This window comes from Panthera pardus, unplaced genomic scaffold (assembly GCF_024362965.1).
Source record: "Panthera pardus isolate Hobbes unplaced genomic scaffold, ASM2436296v1 HiC_scaffold_24, whole genome shotgun sequence".
Classification (NCBI taxonomy): Eukaryota; Metazoa; Chordata; class Mammalia; order Carnivora; family Felidae; genus Panthera; species Panthera pardus.
Genome location: NW_026526810.1, coordinates 16,676,564 through 16,700,201, shown reverse-complemented (window position 1 = coordinate 16,700,201; position 23,638 = coordinate 16,676,564). Strand labels below are relative to the sequence as shown.

The window sequence follows — 23,638 nt, the reverse complement described above, 5'->3', positions numbered from 1 at the left end:
CTTGTGTGTCACATGCACAACCTTCAAACATGCATTGCTCTCCCTTCCACCTGACATTGAATAGACCCAAAAAATGGCTGGCTAGTAATTATTTTATCAAGGTAAAATATTCTTTTTCTATTAAGGGCTAAATGTTATCAAACATTTATATATATATCTCAATAAAAACATGGTTTTTCTATTACCATCTCATGAAGTCCAAGAGAAGCTCCCACAGTTCCATTGGCAAAAGAAAATTGTTTCTAGCTTATCAATTTTCACAAGACCATCTTTAGAAGAAAATATGTATGTCAATAACATGTAAATATTTGGAAGGATTGGATTAAACTAAATATCTCTTTTATAATAACAGTCTAATATTTACTCCAAAGCAATAATCTCGTGAAAGGATACATTCCTGTGCCAGAATCATAAATGTTCTAACCACTCTTCATCTAAAAGAATTCATAAATACAATATTTTTATCTATGATTGTGAAGAAAGCTCATACTGTAAATCATCAGTTTTAAACAACTTCAATAAAACAATAAAGTATAGGTGTTATAAAATGAAGAGCACACTTCATTAATATATTCAGAGTATCCTCAAAAATGCACAGAACAATGGCTTACATTTGATTTTCTGATCTCAAATTTGCTGATTACTCAGTAAAAAATAAAGAATTGTGTGTATCCTAAAGCAATGTCCTAACAATGTCTTTCTTAAGTCATCTGCAGAACACCATATCTCAACTTTAATCAAATGTATTTAGGTTTCTTTTTCATCATGTCAACCATTAAAATATCTTGAAATACTAGCTTTATGTAAAGGTATAAAATTTTTAAATTTACATTAAAGAAAAAAGTAGGCAAAAAACATAATTGTTAAAACATGCTTTTGTCTTCAGAATATAAACATGCTGATGTAATATCGTCTTATTTCATTTCCTGTTTCCTGACAAGTTTAGAAACATTTATCATAATGTAGCAGCTTATATTTCTATTTTCAAACATATTTTCCCCAAAATAATCTTACCTAAATTTTCAATTACAGATATTTTAAAGATGCTATTTTTATAAGATCTACATATTTCATCATACATTGGCATACATGTTAGTAGCTCTAGATAATTTGTTTCCAATAGAACTTTGGCTCCTGCTGAACGTTTATAAATCCTGGGGCCAGAGTAATAGTATATCACTGTGCATACATAATTCTCTCGTTTAAGAGTAAATTTGGTCCTGAAAATTGCTGTTGGAAAATACATGAATATGGACGTTAGACTTTTCTTAAAGTCCTAATGGAAGACAAGTAGACTTTCCCTTCAAAGGAACCATAGAGACACAGTTCTTCAAAAAGTATTAAGATCTAAGTTAGGATAATGTATCATGGAAGAGAAAGATATTAGGTGAGTCTAAATGGGAAAAGAAACACAATCTTCTAAAATTAGAAGATTAAATTTGTCTAAATCTAAAATTAAATTTGTCTCTGCAAAGCCTGTTACTACTGAGGAAATCTTGGCAAAGTATAGCGACTGCTCTGGCTTCTATTACACTTGATTGTTACACAGTTAGATGACAGAAATATATTAATTTCTTTAGACTTGTATGACAGTGTGTCTCAACCTTTTTTTATTATCACGTGATTGGATATCCTTTTTAGACATTTTCCCCTAGTTTTCAATCCTCCCCCCCCCACCAATTTTAATACCACAAATATTCTGTATATCTGCTTATGTGTGTATGTGAATGGTGACTGTTTGGAGGGCCATAAACCACTATAATATTTAAGATTTCTTTTGTTCCCAAGAATTACTTTTCACCTCAGAAGTATGACATCAACTATGTTGAGAATCATGGTGTATAGTAATTGGAGAAAAATAACTAAACAGGTAGGGAGCATATAGAGTCTTCCAGCTTATCATGAAATGTGTTTGGGGTAGTTTCCCATTCTCTTCTGATGCTCATACTCAACAGGACACACTACTGAGGGCTCAGAGATGTTCTCTCAATCACATATCTCACTTTGGTCCAATATAATCTTTATGCCCAAAAAAGGAACTATGCCTTTATGCTTTGGGCTAAGCACATAAATGTCAAAAATTCTAGAATACACAGGAATGAAAATCATGGAGGACTCACCATATTATTAATGTATACATGTGATGTGATTACAAAAGTTCTCATAAAATAGATTAAATTATTGACTAGTTAAATATTGGCTAAAAACATAGATAAATATGAATGAGTGATATTATATTGTCAAGGGAACTTCTGGAAGATTTGCAGAGATAACCATTGTTGACGATGGAAATCTAAGTATCAGTGTTTAGTTGCTGAGTCTTAAGTGCAACTAAAACCTTGGATTCTTCCATATCCATCTCCCCTCAAGAAAACATGAGACAAATAACATTTCTAATGGAGTCCACAGTCAGTAGTGATGCCCCTCCTTCATTCCTAACTCTAGTTATTTATGTCTTCTCACTTTGTTTCTTGTTCAGTTTAACTAAAGCTTGTCAGTTTCATTAATCTTTGCAGAAATCCAATTTTTGGTCTCATGGGTTTTCTTCCTAGTAATTCTGGGTTTTGTTTTTATTTCATTGATTTTTGCTCAAATATTTATTATTTACTTCCTTTCACTTGATTTTCTAGTTTAGTCTTTTTCTTATTTTTTAAAGCGGAAGTTTAGGTTATTTATTTGATGTATTTATATTTACTCTTTTCTGATAGTCATTTAAAACTATAAATTTTCTAGGGCACCTGGGTGGCTCATTTGGTTAAGCCACCAACTTGATTTTGGCTCAGGTCATGATCTCACATTTTGTGAATTTGAGCCCTGAATCAGTCTCTGCACCAGGCTCTGCACTGATGGCACAAAGCTTGCTTCAGATTATCTTTCTCTTCCTCTCTCTTCCCCTCACTTGCTCGTGCTGTCTCTCTCAAAATAAATAAACTTAAAACAAATTTTTAATGTTTATTTTTGACAGAGAGAGAGGCACAGAGTGTGAGCAGGGGAGGGTTATTTTTGACAGAGAGACAGGGAGACACATAATCCAAAACAGGCTCCAGGCTCTGAGATGTCAGCACAGAGCCCAACGTGGGGCTCGAACTCATGAACCATGAGATCATGACCTGAGCCAAAGTCCGAAACCCAACTGACTGAACCACCCAAGCACCCCTTAAAATTTTTTTTAAAACTATAATTTTCTTCTAAGCATCTCTTTTTATGTATCCCATTCAATTCTAAATGTTTTCTAGTTTTTTTTTTTTTCATGATTTTATCTTTGACCAATTGGTTCTTTGAAGTATGTTAATTTTCAAATATTTGGTGATTTCCCAGATTTATTTGTTTTGATTTCTAATTTAATTCCCCTATGGCTATAGACCATACTTTACATGATTTTAATATTTTTAAATTTATTGAGTCTAGTTGTATGATGTAGCATATGGTCTATGCTGGAGAATACTCCAGATGTTTTTGAAAATAGTTTGTTTTCTGCTGTTGCTGAGTGTGTGTGTGTGTGTGTGTGTGTGTGTATCAGATCAAATTTATTGGTAAGATTGCTCCAGTATGCTATAACCACACTGATTCTCTAATTGGTCTGTCAATTATTAAGAAGAAGGTACTAAAGTGTCCAGTTATTATTACTGAACTATCTACTTATCCCTTCAACCATGTCTGTTTTTCCTTTGTTATTTGAGGCACTGTGGTTAGCTGATTATGTTTTATATCTATCATCTATCTATCTATCTATCTACCTATCATCTACCAATCTATCATCTATCTGATTAATTAAACCATCCATCACTATATAATATTCTTTTTCATTTCTAATACTATATAATATTCTTTTTCATTTCTAATAATAGTTTACATTAAAGTCTGTTTTCTCTGATGTCAGAATAGCCATTCCAGTTCCTTTTTGGATATTCCTTGAGTAATACAGTTTTATCCATCATTTTAGTTTCAAACTGTTTTTGTGTTTCATTCTAAATTGTATCTTTCATAAATAATATATAGCTATTTAATTTTTGATGGAATCTTTCAGTTTCTGTCTTTTAAATTTAATATAATAGTCATAGGGTGGGATTTATGTTTGCCATTTTTCTTTTTTTGATATGTCTTACATCTTTTTGGTTCCTATGTTCATTCTTAGCTGCTTTCTTTTGTTTTAAGTAAGTTTTTTCCTATTACACTGTTTAAATTCTTTGTACTTCTTTTAATATTTTTGAGTTATTATTGAGGACTCATCCTACTCTTTATAAAGTATATTTCAAATTATCATAATTTCAGGTTAACACTAACTTCGTTATATAGCCTTTATATGTCTTGAACTCAGTTTCAGAAAAGTGCTTCTGTCACTCATGTTTTCCATATATTCCAACAGATAAATTATTGATGCTATCATTTATCTAGGCATGTTTATAACCATGACTATGAGCATGAAATAGGTGACAGAAACTAAACACTAAGGATTCTGACATCACTGGACACTGTGATCATGTTTTGAAGTCAGAGAGACCAGCAAACACAATCAATAGCTGGCTAGCATAGACAGAATCTCACTGTCATTTGGATTATTATAGTTCCTTAAAAGAATATCAGTATTATTGGGACAAAATGCATACCTACTGCTTAATTTTCATATATTTGTTATCACATAACATAGAAAAGAAAGGCAAAAATCCATAATCTCTTTTAATTTTGACCATCTAACAGCCCTCAAGGAATCAATAATCACTGAGAAAATTATGCAGCTCAGACAAATGTGTAAATGGCTCATGTGTAGGCACAACCATTTCTCAAATTTTCAGAACTACCATGAGAGTGCATCATTGCATTTCTTCTCAGATAAGAGAGCTGGTAAAAGTGACAAAATCAACTGTTCTTTGGTGAGATGGCAAGAATTCCATGAAATTACTATCTTAACTTCCAACCTACAAACCACAAGGACAATCAGAGGAGCTGAAAAAGAAAAAAAAACTTTTATATTCAGTGTTTATTGATAAGAGGTTATATGTAATTACATACATTCATTGACCATGACAAGAAAAAAGTATACTTGTTCCATGGAATAGAATAGTATACAAAGTTATTTGTTCTAAGACCTAGTCAAAGTTTCTCCAAAGAATTCTAAGCATCATTCATCAAAACTAGGATTTCCCTTTAAACAGAAATGAACAGACCAAAGTAATATGAATATTAACAATTAAAATTCTAAGAACTTGAAATGCAATAATTTCACCATTAAAAATATTTAATGCAGGGGCACCTGGGTGGCTCAGTTGGTTAAGCATCCAACTTCAGCTCAGGTCATAATCTCACGGTTCATGAGTTTAAGCCCCGTGTCAGGCTCTATGCTAACAGCTAGGAGCCTGGATCCTGCTTCAGATTCTGTGTCTCCCTCTCTTTCTGCCCCATTCCCTGTTTCCACTCTGTCTTTCTCTCAATCTTTCAAAAATAAATAAACATTAAAAAAAATTTAAAAATATTTAATGCAGTATGTACTTGACTCCATCACTGAAATGTCTAGAAAAATTCTCTTTGGGTGACAAGAAATCAAACACTATGAATTCTTGTGACTGGATTAACAAGCAAATTAAGATACTCTCTGAGACATTCTCATACATAGAAACTATTGTTCAGCTTCCATTATGTTTCCTTTATCTAAAAAAATAATTGTTAACTAATGACTTAATATCTTTTGAATTGACTATCTAATTTACCTCAATGGACTATGCCTTACAAGATTGCAGCATATAAAGAAATCAGGTGAATGGCTTCAGGGTAGACAAAAACATAACTCATTGGTCTCAGTACTCATGTGCTGGTCCCCCAGTGTCTGATTATCATGAGTCTATGGTTGCTGCCAGCCAAGCATTCACAGAGTACCATGTCATTCCTAAATTAGATATGTATAGATCTCTGTACAATTCAATCAGCTTAGGTTTCAAATACCACAGACCTGGCTTGTACTACTACCTGACAAATATATGTATTTGCCTTACAGGATCCTTCAGCAGACTTCAACTCACAGAAGTGATTTTGTCACTCATTTTGTTCAGATTCCACATTTATAAAAGGGACGTTGATCCTAAGATATGTGGTAGACACTGAGTACTCCAGATTCCGTCTCCCTGGGACACAACTATACCATTTAATCATGGAGACTGGTCATCACAGTCAATGACTCAATCTCACAACTGATTAGTACAGAGTTTTAGTGTCATATGAATGTTAGAATGTCCTAAGAGGAATTCCAGTATTTTCAGGACAAAATACTAATGTTAGAATTCCTGTTGGAATTCTTTCAAGAAAAGGGAATAAACTCACATGAGACCCAGCTAGTGTTCTTGTCAACCTGTGGAAACAGAGTAAAAATATGGAAAGATGTGTATACACATCCTTTTGTCAAACATTCATAACACAGAAAGGATTATAATACACCTTCATATCAAAAGAACTCATGTTATTTAACTAGGATGTTTCTGTTGTTATTCAAAAAGAGAAGTCATAAAAATCTTGGAAATAAAAGAGACAAAATATTGGATGGCTCACTGATAATTAAGAAGTCACATTGGATTAACAGCTACTTCACAAAACCAATTATCTACTTAATTACAGATAAGTATTTTACTTAAAAAGCCATAAAAGTATTTATTTAAAATTGATTATAACCCTTGGAGTGCATTGGTTTGTTCCATTCCAGAGAAAAGGAACAGATAAAAATGACAAAATCAGTACTTCTTTGCTACAATAGTGAGTATTCTATGACATTCATAAAATTATTCCATTCTACAAAAGCACAGAGGAAATTTAAAAAGTTGTGAAATAACCTTTCCAGTTGAATGGTTACTGATGAGAGGTAGTTAAGGAATTAACCATATATTCCCTTGACTACATAACTAGAAAAATTATGCTTTTACTCAGAAAAAGGTGGTAGAGAAAGTCAAATTTCTAATACATCGGTCTCAAGGTATTAGACCCAGAGCACCCCCAGCATTACTCACTACAATTATAACTTATCTTTATGCATATAAACCCATTGATGGAATATAAACATTAGCCAATTATATCAACATAAAACTTCAATAATTAGAAATTTAATAATTTAATGTTAAAACGTTTAATGAAATACCTAGTTTAATCCATCATGAAATATCTAGAAAATTTCTTCCTGAGTGACAAGAAAAAGAAAAAAAAAGTTCTAATCCCTGCAACTGGGCTAGCAGGCAAATTAAAACATATAAGATCATCCAATAAATATAATCTATTCTTCGATTTTCCCATAATTATTCTATTTAAGAGATAAATGAGTAGAAAAAATGAATAATTTCTAATTGACTATCTAATAAGACCTAAACATGTTGATTCTCACAAATGACTATGACTAAAGAAATGGTGTAAATAGCTCATGTGTAGGCACAACTATTTCTCACAGTGTTCACTACTCATGTGCTGGTTCTCCACAGTCTGTTTACTGTGGGCTTATGAAGGCTACCAGTCAAGCACTCAGAGTTGCCATGTCATTCCATAATGGTTATTTATTGCCTCTGTACAATTCATTTCCTCTAGCATTCATCAGCATGCTAGTTTTCCAATGCTATAGTCTTTTTTATTTGGTACTATGTCCTGACCAAATTGAATTCTCCTCCACATTTTTTTTTTTTTTTTTGTCTAGCATTATGGTCCCTGTGCTGGACCTCAGCTCACAGAAGTGATTTTGTCATTCATTTTCTTCCGATGTCAACAAGACCCATTTTTGAAGTCATCACTGATCCAAGCACATTTGCAAAAGGAATTTTGATCCTGATATAAAAAGGCAGACATTAAGAAATTAGGATTGTCTCACTAGGACACACTGAATCATACTATTCAATTATGGAGACTAGCCACTACTGTCAAGGACCCAGCCTCATGACTAACTAACTTAGCCAAATTCTTATCATTAGAGTGTTATAATTCACTGGGAGGAATGCCAGTATCATTGGGGAAAAATGCTTACCAGCAAGAAAATTCCCACTGACGCTTGAGGATGGGAGGAAGAAATTTTCCTAACACTTTCTTTCATTTCATGTCTCAAGGGGAAGAAATAAAAGATTTTATATGAAACTGAGTTCTTAGTCCATGTTGATCTGCTAGCATAGAATAAAATTAGGGAAAAATGAGAAGCATACATATCCATCTGTATCATGTACAACACAAGAGGTTTACTATACATAAGTATATAGTAATACTATCTTTCAAGTAAGATCTTCTGATATTATTTAATAGAAGAAGCATACAAATTTTGGGGGTGGGGGGAAGTACACAGAATCCTCAGATGACTAAGGTTATAAAGGCCTCACATTGTTTGTATTAACAGATTCTCAAAATCATTTGTAATTTTGTTTGCTAAAGATAAATCATAGAATGTAAATAATAATAAATAATAAATTTTATTAAACATGCAATGTTACCTCTGGAGTGCACTGTTCTGATTATTCCCATAGAAGTGAGCTGGTAACAAGTAACAAAATCAGTAGTTCATTGGAGCAGTAATAGGAATTCCATCCAATTCCAGTATCACTTCTAAATCTATAAAAAATATAAAGGGAAATTAGAAACTTTGACAAACAAAACCACCATAATTGGAAATTTATTAATAACAAATTATAAAAAATAAACTACAGTCATGTGACTATCTATGTAACAACAAAATTTATGCTCAGTCCTTGAAACAGGGAAGCATTGAAGGTCATAAGACCTTGGTCTCAAAGTTTCCCCAAATGGCCTCCATCAGCATCAGGCATTAAAACTAGGATGTCCCCCCATCTTGCACTGTTGGTAGGAATGCAAACTGGTGCAGCCACTCTGGAAAACAGTGTGGAGGTTCCTCAAAAAATTAAAAATAGACCTACTCTATGACCCAGCAATAGCACTGCTAGGAATTTACCCAAGGGATACAGGAGTACTGATGCATAGGGGCACTTGTACCCCAATGTTTATAGCAGCACTCTCAACAATAGCCAAATTGTGGAAAGAGCCTAAATGTCCATCAACTGATGAATGGATAAAGAAATTGTGGTTTATATACACAATGGAGTACTACGTGGCAATGAGAAAGAATGAAATATGGCCCTTTGTAGCAACCTGGATGGAACTGGAGAGTGTGATGCTAAGTGAAATAAGCCATACAGAGAAAGACAGATACCATATGTTTTTACTATTATGTGGATCCTGAGAAACTTAACAGAAAACCATGGGGGAGGGGAAGGAAAAAAAGAAAAAAGAGGTTAGAGTGGGAGAGAGAGCCAAAGCATAAGAGACTCTTAAAAACTGAGAACTGAGGGTTGATGGGGGGGGGGGGTGGGAGGGAGGGTAGTGTAGGTGATGGGTATTGAAGAGGGCATCTTTTGGGATGAGCACTGGGTGTTGCATGGAAACTAATTTGACAATAAATTTCATATAATAATAAAAAAAGAGACCAAAAAACCCCCAAAAAACCCAAAAATAAATAAATAATAAAACGATGTTCCCTTCAATGCTAACTATGAAGCTTACTAACAAAATATGAATATTAGGCAGTAAAATGTACCTAAAACACCAAGAATTAAAAATGTAATCATTTTATAATTAAAAATGTTTAGTGCAGCATCTACTTAAGTCCACAGCCCAAATGTCTATTAGGGTGACAGAGGGAAAAATGTGTTGCAATTCTTGTGATTTCATCAGCAAGGAGATTAAAACATGCTTTAAGAAGTTTTGACAAATATAAACTACTCTTCAATTTACACATTTCTTCTACTTAAAACATAAATCAGTAAACACTCATATCCTTTACGTTAATTACCTAGTTGATGTCAATCAACTGCTCCTCACTCTGAAGATTTTGGCATGTAAGAAAAATGTGTGAATGCTCAAGGGTAGGCATAACCACTGGTCTCTCTCCTCACATGCTGGTTTTCCAGGGTCTGGTTACTATGAATATATGGATACTGCCAGCCAAGCACTCAAAGAGTTGTCATGTTATTCCTAAATCAGAAATTGATAGATCTCTGTATAGTTCATTATCCTTAATATATGCAATCAGGATAGAATTCAATTACTATAGGCCTATTAGTAACACCAGCTGACCAAACTGAACCCCCTCCACATTTTGGCCTAGTATGGTGTCTTGTGCTGGACTTCAGTTCACAGAAGTGACTTTCTCACTCATTTTGTTCAGATTCCAATGAGAATCATTGTTCCAGGCATACTTAAAAAAAATCTTGATCCTGACATATATGACAGACATTGAGTACCCCAGATTATTTCACCCCGAAACACACTAAACCATAGTATTTAATCATGGAGACCAGTCATCACAGTTAATGATCTGGCTTCATGGCTGACAAGCACAGGCAGAGTCATAACGTAATAGGAGTGCTACAGTGTATTGAGAGAAGTGTCAATATCTTCAGGACAAAATGCTTACTGGTGGTAGAATTCCTACTGGTTCTTGAGGATGAGATGGCAGAATTATTCCCAATACTTTGTTCCTTGTCACATCTCAAGAGGAAGGAGATACTTTTTATTCATATGAAACCAAGGTTTTGGTTCACATTAACCTGTGGAAATAGAGTAAAAATACAGAAATATTAGAAGTATACATGTCCATTTGTCAACCGTGGAAAAGACTGGATGGTTCATCATGTACCTGCACGTAAAATATACTAATTGATTACTCTACTAGGATTTTTCTGATATTATTAGAAATGAGACAGAAGCCTCAGATGACTCAGCAAATTATTAAACCTCACATTTGTTGTATTCATAGAGTTTTTGCAAAACCAATTACATTATTGATTAGTTAAAAAGTGTTTTTAAAGGAGTGCACTTGCTGCAATGAGCACGGGGTGTTGTGTAGAAGTGTTGAATCACTATATTGTACACCTGAAACTAATATTACACCATATGTTAGCTAACCTAGATTTAAATCAAAAGTTAAAAATAAAAATGATTCATGAAAAATAAATTTATTAAAAATTGCAATGTTAAGCCTGGAAATCAGTGTTCTGAACATTTCCAGAAGAGGAAATTTGTACAAGTAACAACATCAGCAATTCAAATGGTGTGGCAGGAACAATTTCAAGCAATTCCAATGTAATTTCCAACCTATTATGCTTGGAGTAAATTATGGAAGTTGAAAATAAAAACTTTCTAATTGAAAGTTTACTATTAACAGGTTACAAGGAATTAACCATAGATATGCACGTGACAACCTACATGGCAAGAGAATTATAGTCACTCCTGAAGCAGAAGTCATCTTTTATTTAGAAGATACTGAGGTCAATGTTTCCCCAATTATTCCCCTTAGGATCATTCATTATAACTATAATCCATCTTTATTTTTTAAATTTAAATTCAGGTTAGTTAACATATAATGTAGTATTGGTTTCAGGAGTAGAATTCAGTGATTCATCACTTGCATATAATACCCAGTGCTTATCCCAAGTGCCTTTCTTAATGCTCATCATCCATTTAGCCCATTCCACCACCCAACCCCCTCCAGCAACCCTACATTTGTTCTCTGTATTCAAGGGTTTCTTATGGTTTGTCTCCCTCTCTGTTTTTATCTTATTTTTTCTTTTCCCCATGTTCATCTGTTGTGTTTCTTAATTTCCACATATGAGTGAAATCATATATTTACCTCTGACTGACTTATTTCACTTAGCATAATACACCCTAGTTCCATCCATGATGTTTCATATGGCAAGATTTCATTCTTTTTGATCACTGAGCAATATTCTATCACACACACACACACACACACACCTTTATATGTTCATAAGTCTATGGATATTTGAGCTCTTTCCATAATTCGGCTATCGTGGACAGAGTTGCTATAAACATTGGGGTGTATGGGTCCCTTCAAATCAGCATTTTTGTATCCTTGGCATAAATATGTAGTAGTGCAATTGCTAGTTTGTAGGGTAGTTCTATTTTTTGAATGTTTTAAAATTTATTTTGAGAGGGGGGAGGAGCAGAGAGAGAGGGAAATAGAGAATTCCAAGCAGGCTCCATGTTGTCTGTATAGATCCTGATACAGGGCTTGATATTATGAACTGTGGGATGATGACCTGAGCCGAAACCAAGAGTCCTGAGCCACCCAGGTGCTCTGGGGTAGTTCTATTTTTAATTTTTTAAAGAACCTCCAGACTATTTTCCAGAGTGGCTGGGCCAGTTTGCATTCTCACCAACACTGCGAAAGTTTTCCCTTTTCTCTGACTCCTCGCTATCATCTGCTATTTCCCAAGTTGTTTGTTTTAGCCATTCTGACAGGTGTGAGGTGCTATCTCGTTTTGGTTTTGATTTGTATTTCCTTGATGATAAGTGATGTTGAGCACCTTTCCACGTGTCTGTTAGACATCTGGGTGTCTTCTTTGGAAAAGTGTCTATTCATGTCTTCTGCCCATTTCTTCACTGGGGAGGCTGATGAGTGTGATAAGCTCTTTACAGATTTTGGATACTAACCATTTATCTGATAGGTCATTTGCAAATATCTTCTCCCATTCCATCACTTGGCTTTTAGTTTTGTTTACTGCTTTGTTGTGCAGAAGCTTTTATCTTTATGAGGTCCCATTGTTGGTTTTGTTTTCCTTGCCTCTGAAGATATGGCTAGTAAGATGTTGCTGTGGCTGAGGTCAAAGAGGTTTCTGCCAGTTTTCTCCTCTAGGATTTTGATGGTTTCCTATCTTACATTTAGGTCTTTCATCCATTTTGAGCTCATTTTTGTGTATGTGTAAGAAAGTGGTCCAGTTTCTTCTGCATGTATCTGCCCAGTTTTCCCAGAACCATTTGTTGAAGAGACTTTTTTCCACTGGATATTCTTTCCTGCTTTGTTGAAGTTGGCCATACATTTGTGAGTCCATTTGTAGGTTCTCTATTCTGTTCCTTTGATCTATATGTCTGTTTTTGTTCCAGTACCATACTGTCCTGATGATTACAGCTTATGGTTTGCCTCCAGAATTGTGATGCCTCCAGCTTTGGTTTTCTTTTTCAACGTTACTTTGGCTCTTTGGGGTCCTTTCTGGTTCCACACAAATTTTAGAATTGTTTGTTCCAGCTGTGAAGAATGCTGATGTTATTTTAACAGGTATTGCATTAAATGTGTAGATTGCTTTGGGTAGTATAGATATTTTAACAATATTTGTTCTTCCCATTCCTGAGCAAAGAATGTGTTTCCATTTCTTTGTGACTTCTTCAATCCTTTCATAAGCTTTCTATAGTTTTCAGCATATATATCCTTTACCTCTTTGTTTGGTTTATTCCTAGATATTTTATGGCTTTTGGTGCAATTGTAAATGGGATCAATTTCTTGATTGCTCTTTATGCGGCTTCATTATTGGTGTGTAGAAATGCAATGGATTTCTGTATGTGGATTTATATCCTGTGACTTCATTGAATTTGTGTATCAGTTCTAGCAGTTTTTTGGAGTCTTTTGGGTCTTCCACATAGAATGTCATGTCAACTACGAAGAGTGAAAGTTTGACTTCTTCTTTGCCAATTTGGAAGCCTTTTATTTCTTTTTGTTGTCTGATTGATGAGACTAGGACTTCCAGTACTATCTTGAACCACAGTGGTGAGAGTGGACATCCCTATTGTGTTCTTGACCTTAGGGGAAAAGCTCTCAGTTTTTTCCCTTTGAGGATGATATTAGCTGTGGATCTATAATCCACCTTTAAATACATATAAAATTGGCTGGGGAAATATTAGCAAATTAAATCTACCTTGAATACCAAGAACTGGAAATTAATTATTTCATGATTTTAAAATGTTTTATGTAGCATCTACCTGAATCCTTTACTCTAATGTCTAGAAAATTGCCTCCTGGCTGATAGCAAAAAACAACTATTCCACTTCCTGTGACTGCAACATCAATCAAATTAAAACACTCTAAAACATTCACAGTAATAAAACCAACTTTAAAATTACCAATTGTTTATTTTATTTAAGAGATATATGCCAAATAAGAGTCATAAGTTCTTCAAATAAGCTATCTAATTGACATCAATAGACCGCTCCTTATTAAGCATATTGTAGCATCTAAGTAAATAGCATGAATGTCCTACATAGGCACAACCATTTTCCACTGAGATAATTACTCATGTGCTTGTTTTACATGGTCTGTTTAGTATGAGTATATGGATGCTACCTGTGAAACAAATAGAATTTTATCATTTTACCCAACAATTAGATATTTATAGACAACTATAATTAACTGCAATTAAGTTTGCTTAATATGTAGTCAGGTTAGTTTTCAAGTACCCTGTTGGTACTACTACCTGACCAACTGAATTCTTTACACAGTTTTAGCCTTGCATGGTCCCTATTCTGGAGCTCAGCTCATAGAAGTGACTTGTTATTCATTTTCTTCAGATTTATACAAGATCCACTTTTTTTGAAGTCTTTATTGATGTGGGCATATTTATAAAATAGATCTTTAGAATGGATATGTGACAGACACTCAAGAACTCAGGATTCTATCACCTTGAGAAATGCTTACCCAGCCCCATGGCTGACCAGAGTAGCCAGTATTACTGGAGTGTTACTGAAGTATTATGATTCCCTAAGAGAAATGTCAGCACTTTCAGGACAAAATGATTACTGATGTTAGAATTCCCACTGGCCCTTGAGGATGGGAGGCAGAATTATTCCCAACAGTTTCTCTCATGTCATACATCAAGGAGAAGGATTAAATTCATACATATGAAACCTAGTTTTTGGCCCACACCTACCTTTGGTTAAAAAGTATAAATGTGGAAAGATGAATGGCATATATGACCATTTGTCAAAGTTGCACTAGGCAGGAGTACTCACTATGTACCTTTCTGTAAAAATACACTAATTTATTATTACTATAGGATATTTCTGGTTATTCAAAGTAGAAGAAAGAGTAAAATCTGAAAAATAAAGGAGACTGAAACTTCACATATTCCCACAATTATTAATGCTAATAATAGTTTGTATTAACCAACTATACACTAATTGAATTAAATTTGGATTACTTAAAAAATAATAAGACAACAGAGATACATAAATTTGCTACAAGTCTGGTATTAAAATTAGGAGTATATTGTTTTTTCCCTTCCCAGATAAGGGATCACTTCAAAATCAGCACTTCATTGGTGCAGTGATGAGATTCCATGGAATTCTGATACTACACTCTATCTACAAAGTATATAGGAAGTTAGAGAAATTGCAAAACAAAATTTTCCTAATGGAATATTTAGTTATAAAAAATTGTAAGAATTATTCATGGATATTCATTGGGCCATCTGATGACAATTGTTATGCTCACAATTTTGATCTCAACAGTACAGAAATAATTTTTTCTAAGATATTTGTCTAAAAATTTCCCCAGTAAATTCACTGAGAAATGATTTATTATAACTATGGTGTTTCTCTACACACATTAGAAACCCATATATGATAAATGAAAAAGGCTAATGTAATTCATGTAAGAATACAAGAATTTAAAATATAACTGTCTCACATATAAAAATGTTTAATCTACCATGTAGTTGAAGCCATCACTCAAAAGTATATGAAATTTCTTGCTTAGATCATAGAAAAAACAAAGAAAACAATATGTAACCAACTGTTCCAATCCTAGTATGTGGGTTGACAAGGAAATTAAAATATACTGTGAGGATTTAACATAGAGTGCCTACTCTTGAAACACACATTGTTTTACTTAATAGAAAATGATAAGTAAAATTTCATAATATCTTTGGATTTTGACAATCTAAGCTCACTAAAGACACCCATCATCACTCAGAAGTTTCCAGCAGCTCAAACATGTGAATAACTCAAGCATAGTCACAAACATTTCTCATGGGACTCATTATTTATGTGGTGGTTCCCCAGGGTCTACTTATGACACATGTGTAAACACTGGCAGTCAAGTACACAAAGAGTAGTTATATCATCCCACAGTTGGTTATATACATCTTTTTACAACTCATTTCCTCTAGAATATGCCAGCATGTTTGTTTTACAATACCATAGCATTTTTAAAAATAACATTTGCTGACCAAACTGAATTCCTTTCCACATTTTTATTCAGCATGATTCATGGACTAGACCTCAGCTCATAAAATTAATTTTTGTTACTCACTTTGTTCATATTCCAACAAAATCCATTTGTGGAGTCATCATTTATCCAGGCACACTTATAAAAGGGACCATTATAATGAGATACATGGCATACACTGAGAATTCAGGATTCTGTTATACTAAGAGACATTGATCAACACTAAATTAATCATGGAGACCAGAATCACTGGTGACCACATTTCTGAGTAGAATAACCAGAGGCTCATTGTCACTGAAGTGTTACAATACCCTGAGAGGTATTCCAGTATCTTCAGGACAAAATGCTTACCGATGTGAGAATTCCCACTGGCCCTTGAGGATGTTTTGGCCTAACTATGCCTGAAGTGCTTCTTCATGTCATATTTTATATGAAACCCATCTCTGTCCACCTTGAACTATATAGTAATAAAGTGTATATATATACATATATATACACATATATATACATACATATATATATACATACATATATATATATGTATGTATATATATGAGAATAATGACTATTTTTCAACCAAGCAAAAGATGGTAAGATTCACTGTTTACCTAAATTTAAATTTAACTTTATTAATTAATTTGCTTGGATAGTTTTAAATACTATATTAAGAAGAAAAGAGAAAAAAATTCTGGAAATAAAAAAAGACAGCATGAATGGCTCACCAGATTATTAATGCTTCACAGTATAAATAGAATGAGAACATAAAATAAACATATACCAATAAAAGATTAAAACAAGTATTTAGTTGTCTAACAAGTATTTAAAATTAGTGATGATAAACATGTTCATATTATAACTAAAAAACATGTGGAACAAAATAAAATTAAGCCAATGTCACATAAGTAATAAGAATCTTAAAAAAAAGAGAGAGAAACTTTATAAATGAAAATGATATAAAAATCTCATAGGATAGTCTCATTATTAGTCTTGACATAAGAGGAATATATTAAGTGAACTTAGTATGAATCAATAGATTTTAATCAATCTTGAAAAAAAAAGAAAATAATCTAAAAACACTTGGGGTACCTGGGTGGTTAGGTTGGTTAAGTATCCGACTTTGGCTCAGGTCATGTCTCACAGTTTGTGGGTTCAAGCCCCATGTCAGGCTGTGTCCTGTCAGCTCAGAGACTGGAGCCTGCTTCATATTCTGTGTCTCCCTCTCTCTCTGCCTGTCACCCACTCATTCTCTCTCTCATTCTCTCTCTGTCTCTCTCTGTCTCAAAAGTAAATAAACGTTTTAAAAAATTAAAAAAAAAAACCTTACAAAATCACAGTGCAGAAGATGGTGGTGTAGTAGGGGGACCGAAATCTAGTCTCATCACTTGAACAGAGCTAGATCAACATCAAATCACATTGGACACCTAAAAAATTGATTTGAGGATTAAGAGAACATTCTGTACAATTTTAGGGAGACAATGTGGCAGGTATATGGTGCAGAGAAGGGAATTGGGGAAGAGAAAAGGTGTGGTGCTGCAGAAGGGTAGGAGCCATTTTTGCAGAGAGGAGAAGGAAACAGTGAGAGAGAGCAATGCATTGAGTTTTCACAAGAAAAGCACTCCCTCAAAACCATTGATGGGGGAATAGTGAAAAACTGACTATTACAAGCTTTTATAAACAGTGGAACTCAATTTCTGAGTTCTTCAAAGTCTGCACCATTTGCTGGAGTGTATCCAGGCTGGTTGTGGTTTTCCTGAGGAGAATAAAGGGGAAGCCCAGGAGTGGATATCAGACAGTGTGGTGTGGGGATCCCTTTGGTTGAACTGGGGGAGAAAGTTACCCTTCTTGGAGAGCATTTGAAAGAGGGTATAATGCCTCTCCAAGGACAAAAGACTTTGCTGGTGCCTTTAAGTGACCATTCAACCACAGGGTACACAGGTGTGTGCAGAGGGCAGATAAAGTGGCTGCAGCTTTTTACTGTGTTTCACCATAAGCTCCAGGTACCTGTGTGGCCATGCAATGGATTTTCTGAGACAGAACAGTGCGAAGCACAGTGCTGTAGGGATCTCCTCTGGAGGGTAGAGTGGGTCCATGTCTTTCTGGGTCCCATGCCTTGCTGGGTCCCAGATTGGGGTGTTGAACCCGACCACTGCAAGCAAGGAGGATATCTGCAGAGGACTGACCAGTCGGGAAGAGCAGCTAAAACACATCAGCAGAGCGCACACATCATGCACCAGAAACACTTCCTGAACTGACAGGCACTGGACAGTGTATAAGCCATTTTTAATATAACAGTGCTCTTAGGTGCAGGAAACATAACAAGCATTAAAAACATGCAGACACAGAAATTTATAAAAAATGACAAGACAGAGAAATTCTCCCCCAAAAGAAAGGTCAAGAAAAAAACACATCCAGGAACTTGCTCAAAACAGATGTAAGTGATAAATCTGAATAATAATTTATTTATTTTATTTATTAAACAATTAATGTTTATTTTTGAGAGAGAAAGAGAAAGAGTGTTAGTGTGGGAGGCACAGAGAGAGAGGAAGACATAGAATTCAAAGCAGGCTCCAGGCTCTGAGCTGTCAGCACAGAGCCTGACGTGGGGCTTGAACCTATGAACCACAAGATCATGACATGAGCTGAAGTTGGACACTTAACCGACTGAGCCACCAAGGTGCCCCAAATCTGAACAGTAATTTAGAACAACAGTCATAAGACTGCTAGCTTGGCTTGAAAAAAACATAGAGGGCACCAGACAGTCACTTGTTGCAGATATCAAAGACCTAACATCTAGTCAGGAAGAAATAAAAATTGCTAAAACTGAGATGCAAAACAAACTGAATAAAGCGACGATGAGGATTGAAGAAGCAAAAGACAGAACAGGTGATATGGAAGATACAATTATGGAAAATAATGAAGCTGAAAAAAGAGGGAATGGAAATTATTAGGTCACAAGGGGAGAATTAGAGAATTAGGTGATTCCATGAAATGAAATGATATCCATATCATAGGAGTCCCACAAGAAGAAGAGTGGGAAAAAGGGGCAGAAGTTTTATTTGAACAAACTATTGCTGAGAAGTTCCCTAATCTGAGGAAAGATACAGGCATTCAAGTCCAAGAGTCACAGAGAATTCCCATCAAAATTAACAGAAACAGGTCAACACTATGATATATCATAGAGAAACTTGCAAAATACAAAGATAAAGAGAATTCTGAGAACAGCTAGGGACAAAAAGTTCCTTAATCTATAAAGGTAAACACCTAAGGTTACCAGCAGACCTATCTATTGAAACTTCGCAGGTCAGAAGGGAGTGGCAGGAAATATTCAATGTACTGAATAGAAAAATTATGCAGCCAAGTATTCTTTACCTAGCAAGGCTGTCATTCAGAATAGGAGTGGTAAAGACTTTCCCAGACAAATGAAAACTAAAGGAGTTTGTGATCACTGAAGCAGCCCTGCAAGAAATTTTAAGGAAGATTCTCAGTGGAGAAAAAAAAAAGACCAAGGCAACAGAGACAATAAAGAACAAGAGAAAAGCACCAGAAACACCAACTTTATGGGCAACACAATGGCACCAGCTTCATCCTTCAATAACCATTCTGAATGTAGATGGACTAAATGCTCTAGTCAAAAGACATAGTTTCAGAATGGATAAAAAACCAAGATCCATCTATATTGTACCTGAAAGAGACTCATTTTAGACCTGAAGATATCTGCAGATTGAAAGTAAGGGGATGGAGAACCATCTATCATACTAATGGATGTCAAAAGAAATCATAGTAGCCATACTTATATCAGACAAACTAGACTTTAAAACAAAGACTGTAATAAGAGATGAACAAGGGCATTATACCATAATTAAGGGGTCTATCCATCAATATCTCACAGTTGTAAATATTTATGCCCCCAACTTGAAATACCCAGATATATAAATTGATTAATAATAAACATAAAGAAACCCATTTATAATAATAATACCATAATAGTAGAATACATTAATATCTCACTTATAGCAATGAACAGATCATCTAAGTAGAAAATAAAGAAGGAAACAATGGATTTGAATGACATACTGGACAATATGGTCTTAACAGATACATTCAGAAATTTCATCCTAAAGCAGAATACACATTCTTCTTTTTTTAAAAAAAAATTAACGTTTATTTATTATTGAGAGACAGAGAGACAGAGCATGAGTATGGGAGGGGCAGAGAGAGGGGGAAACACAGAAACTGAAGCAGGCTCTAGGTTCTGACCTGTCAGAACAGAGCCTGATACAGGGATCGAACTCACAAACTGTGAGACCATGACCTGAGCCAAAGTCAGATACCCAACTGACTGAGCCACCCAGGCATCCCTTGAATACATATTCTTCTGGAGTACACATGGAACATTCTCAAGAATAGATCACATACTGGGTCACAAATCAGCCCTCAACAGGTACGAAAAGATCAAGATCACATCATACATATTTTCAGATCACAACACTATGAAAGTTGAAATCATTCACAAGAAAAAATTTGGAAATCCCTCAAATATATGGAGGTTAAAGAACATCATACTAAAAATGAATGGGTTAACTAGGAAATTAAAGAATAAATAAAAAAATACATGGAAAGCAAATGAAAACACGACAGTCCAAACCCTTTGCGATGTATCAAAGTCAGTCTTAAGAAGAAAGTACATTGCAATCAGGCCTATCTCGAGAAGCAAGAAAGATCCCAAATATACAACTTAACATTATACCTAAAGGAGCGAGGAAAGGAGCAGCAAATAAAGTCCAAAGCCAGCAGAAGGAAATAATAAAGATTATATCAGAAATAAATGATATAGAAAGAAAAAACGTAGAATCGATCAATGAAAGTAAAAGCTGGTTTTTTGAAAGAATAAATAAAATTTATAAGCCCTTAGCCAGAATTATCATAAAGAAAAGAGAGAGGACCCAAATAGATAAAATCACGAAGGAAAGAGAGATCACAACCAACACACAGAAATACAGTTATAAGAGAATACCATGAAAAAATTATATGCCAATCAACTGGACAATCTGGAAGAAAGGGAAAAATTCCTAGACACTCACACACTACCAAAACTCAAACAGGAAGAAATATAAAATTTGAACAGTCCCATAACCAGCAAATTAATGGAATCAGTTATCAAAAATCTCCCAACAAACAGAAGTCCAGGGCCAGATGGCTTCCTGGAGGAATTCTACCAACCATTTAAAGAAGAGTTAATATGTACTCTTCTCAAACTGTTCCAAAAAAAAAATGGGGGTAAAGCTTCCAAACTCATTCTATGAAGTTGACATTAACTCGATTCCAAAACCAGAAAACGACTCCACATAAAAGGAGAATTATGGGCTAATATGCCTGATGAACATGGATGCAAAAATTCTCAACAAGATACTAGCAAAAAAAATTCAACAGTACATTAAAAGAATTATTCACCATGATCAAGTGGAATTATTCACCATGATCAAATAGGATTAGGTCTCTCATGCCCCTATTCCAAGAGCCATTCTCATGGCAATGGTTTCCCTGCTTTCCATGAGGTGGTGCCCACTGCCTTCCAGCAGAAAATCCCTTCCCTTAGGGAAGTGGATTGGGATGGCTACACAAACGAAACCCAACTCTCCCCAAAAACACCTTCAGCTCCACACCAATGGGAGGCAGGTGGTGGGGAGGGAAAGGACATTTGTTCACAGAATCAACCGGCCTGTTGGATCACAGCCAGGCACCATGAAAGCAACCACCTGCTGGTGTCATCTACACCCACAACGAAACAATTCACACCCCAAGATAATAAGCATCCTGTGTGATCATCATTGAACCTACACCAGGGATCCTTATCTATTATGGGCCTCCCATCAGGGAAAATCTGGGACAGTGGAAGAATCACCCACCCATCCTTCCCTGAGGAGCCATACAGAAACCTTCCTGAGAAGTGTCTAGCCATCTCCATCTCTGCCTCAGACTGACAACATCACCCCTGGCCATAGCCCCATGATGTCACTCCCATGTCCCTGTAACCATGATCATGGCCACCTCCTATAGGACCCTCTCTCCCAAAAGGTTCAGTCAGCTTAGTTGGTGTCAACCTCCCAAGACCCAAAGCTCCCTGAGTCTGCCCAACTGACACAAGAAGCTACCTGTCCTAATCTCAGGGAGAAGCTGTGAAGGGGGAATTGTCTGGGCTTGGCCTCGTACCCTTCTCTTATCTATATAAACCTTCCGAGCCCTTAAAAGGACAAGGAAATAAAGCGGTGGGGGTAGGCCCTCAATGGCTTAAAGGCAGCCCAAATGCGGGCTAGTGGGTAAGCTGAACTGTCATATGTACCCTCACCAGCTCCTCTAAGGGGTGCCAGATGTGTGCACTCTGATGGCCCTGGTTCCCCCAGATAACCCCTTACAGATGGGAGCAGGGTCTCCCCCTGCCAGTGAGCCTTTCCTGCCTGAAGGGGGCCACTTGCATACATTATACACACTCGCAGCTGCCACCAAAGCTATTGAACGACATGTGTCCCTCCTGTGTGTTCACTGTCAGACTCACATGCTAGACATCAGTTTCAATGAGGGTGATGGTAAGGATTCCTCACTTATTTTGTTCAAATGTCCAAGGAATGCATATCATAGTCAATCCAAGCACATTTAAGGGCATTGAACATTTAACATTGCTGGACTCCACCCAAGGACAGCTGAGGAGTTCAAACATGTTGACCCTTGGGGGAACCCCAGGGCCAAGTCCCCGGGGAACAAGAGGAGTCAGGCCCAGGACTGGGTAGGCAGCTTGGTGTGCCCTGGAAAGAAAACCAGTAGGATTTGGCAGAGAAGCACTGCTTAACACCACGATGACTGTGCCCCCATGACCACACAAAACATGCCCTGTGCCTACTGGGGAGTCATGGCTGGCTGGCATCACATTTTACACAGTATAGGCCTAGCTTACTATCCCTGATATCTGCATCCTGCTTATTCCACCTGGGAAGTGATGAGAAGAGACAACACAAGCTTCAGAAAGTCACACAGGTCCATAGGCATCCAGGGGAGTGACACCCACTGGGACCACTTTCTCTATCTCTCCCTATGATTCGTGGGCTCCTTCCATGCATGTGGGGCACGTGTCCAAACATGGATGCATCCAGGCATGGGTTTGGGCTGATGCACCAATCCCGGGCAAAAGTGCTGTGCATAGAATCTATTCTTATCCTCACACACCACATATCAGCTCCCGAACCCAATACCCAAGGCCCAATGTGGACCACGTCTACCTTGCCCTCCCATGGGATGTTCCCCAGACCAGAACCCCTCCACCCAAAAGCAACTCCCCTCCAAGGAAGTACCTAGCAACTTGCATAACCAAACAAGAAGCATTTAAATAGCTTCGGGGCATAAAACCAGTCAGCTCTTTCCCCCAATCTGAAATTTCTCATGCCACCATTTTAAGAGCCTTTCTCATGGCACTGAACTCCCTAATTTCCACTTCCCCACTGCCTTCCAGTGGAAAACCCCTACTTTAAGGGAACTGGATAGGGACTGGCAACACAAACTAAACAATTGTCTCCTCAAAACACTTTCAAGTCCATGCCAATGGGAGGCATG

The 23,638-nt window shown here is 36.0% G+C and overlaps 1 long non-coding RNA gene and 1 pseudogene across 4 annotated transcripts in view; both read right to left on the bottom strand.

Annotated features, from left to right (window-relative positions):
* Positions 1–23,638, bottom strand: part of LOC109258144 (uncharacterized) — a 30,985-nt gene that overhangs the window by 3,235 nt on the left and 4,112 nt on the right. For 2 of the 4 annotated variants that reach the window (XR_008416995.1, XR_008416994.1), the window contains exons 2-4: positions 10,436–10,568; positions 8,439–8,556; positions 186–269 (exon numbers count right to left, since the gene is read on the bottom strand). This is a non-coding gene — a long non-coding RNA (uncharacterized LOC109258144). Of the gene's footprint in view, positions 1–185; positions 270–7,984; positions 8,058–8,438; positions 8,557–9,811; positions 9,994–10,435; positions 10,569–23,638 lie in introns of all 4 variants that reach the window. The other 2 variants (XR_008416996.1, XR_008416997.1) reach the window with 2 other exon arrangements.
* On the bottom strand, positions 22,595–22,679 carry LOC128773270 (small nucleolar RNA SNORD116; annotated as a pseudogene).